The sequence below is a fragment of the Beta vulgaris genome, chromosome 6 (genome assembly GCF_026745355.1).
Source record: "Beta vulgaris subsp. vulgaris cultivar EL10 chromosome 6, EL10.2, whole genome shotgun sequence".
Classification (NCBI taxonomy): domain Eukaryota; kingdom Viridiplantae; phylum Streptophyta; class Magnoliopsida; order Caryophyllales; family Amaranthaceae; genus Beta; species Beta vulgaris.
The window spans coordinates 21,081,157-21,083,071 of NC_079207.1; positions in this window are offsets into that span (position 1 = coordinate 21,081,157).

The following is a 1,915-nucleotide window of genomic DNA, read 5'->3' on the forward strand; positions in this document are numbered from 1 at the left end:
TTTTTTGGGTAAGTGACACCTAATATTGCTGCGGTTTCCACGTAGGATCGCAGCAATATATTAAAAAAATATTTTTTCAATATATTGCTGCGGTCCTACGTGGAAACCGCAGCAATATTAGCTGTCCAGGGCCCCACATGTTTTTAAAATGGTAACTGTTATACAATATTGCTGCGGTTTTGGGTGGGAACCGCAGCAATATTGTCAAATTTTATTTTTTTATTTCTTTTTGCGTGTTATATTGCTGCGTATAGGTAAAACCGCAGCAATATCATCGCATCAAATAGCATTTATTCTACTAGTGTTTCTTTAGTTTATCGTCTTCGATGTATATGCCGATGTTCTAATTTATGGTTTAAATTTCTGAAAATTCACATTCCTTGTTTGAGTGTGCTACTTACTTTAACTCTGAAGTGGAATTTTATATACAATTTTTAATAAATTTTCAAGCTATGCTAAGTGCTAAACTACATTTTTCAGTTTCTGTAGATTCTTTTCAATGTTATAGCAAGATATTTATATTTGACTCTGTTTCTACAAAATCTAGCCAAGATTTAATTGATTCCTCGATTTAGTATCAGTATGATAATAGGTATGAAACTATCAATGGAAAGTTATATTTCATCAATTAATCTCTCTATATTTAAGAATGCCGACTACAATGCACGCCAAGAAGAATCGGAGAAAGCTCAATCAGAACGACATTATCCGTATTTGGTTGATTTCCATTTTCTGAATAGAATTACTCTCTCTTACCTATATATTCTCTTTGTCTCTCCTCTTTAGCTTAAGGTTGATTTTCGTTTTCTGAATATAAATTTGTAAAATTACAGCAAAGAAATCTTAAATCCTTCAGTTCCAATGGCGCTCAAACTGTTGGGAACTTTAAGAGGTATAAGAATATAATAAATATGTTTTCCTCAATTGTCGTGTTTTTGCTTCTTTGAAATAGAAACCATCCGATTCTAGATCATTCGGTGGAATCACTCAAGCTAAGTAAAGTAAAAATATGGTAAAACTTTTACAAGTTTAGTAATGCACCTATATTGGTAGTGATGTCATGTGCCTTCTAAATTTTTGTTGCATTTCCTGTTTATAGTTTCCTTTAATAGTCTCTGACTCCATGTGTGTATGATTTTGAAACTAAACATTTTCTAATATGTGATGTACTTTTAAGCCATTAGTGATGTAATTTTAAGCCATTAGTGATGTACTTTTAAGTCATCAATGACAAACTTATAAGTCACTATGGATGTACACTTAAGCTATGACTAGTTATTGCAAAATTACGTATCGCGATTGCTTGATTTGTTAGTTAGTGTAAAATTCTAGATATTATCAACAAGATAAAAAATTAATATAGAACTTGACTGAAACATTGAGTATAGTGTTTTATATGAAGCTTCCCGGTGTTTGTGTTGACATCTTGCCTATGGTTGACCTTCCTACTCTTGGGAACGGTTCTATCGAGTTTGAATGTCAGAGAGTGATTATGCATTCCTATTATTTTATAAATTGATGTACGCTACTTGAAAAGAAGTTTACATATTGTTAGGCATGATATATTATATATAGAGAGTTATCCCACTACAATTTAGGGATTTAATCAAGGTATGTGTGACGTTCGTGTCATACTCATTTTGATTAACGGGGAGTCTGCCCTTCCCGTTGATGCAAGAAAATGTTTAAGACGAGGAGGTTCCTTCTCTCCTTACCTGTTTTCAATAGGGATATAGTACCTCTGTAGATGCGTGGATTATTTGTATCCAATCCAGAAAGCTAAACTTAACTCTTCCCGTCTTGCTGAAGCGTTACTCTTATTTGGTACACGTGAAGTTCTATCTTTGAAATGGTTGTTTCAAGATTTCACTAATTCTCTTAAGCTTCTGATATAGAAACTAACATGGAGCTAAGT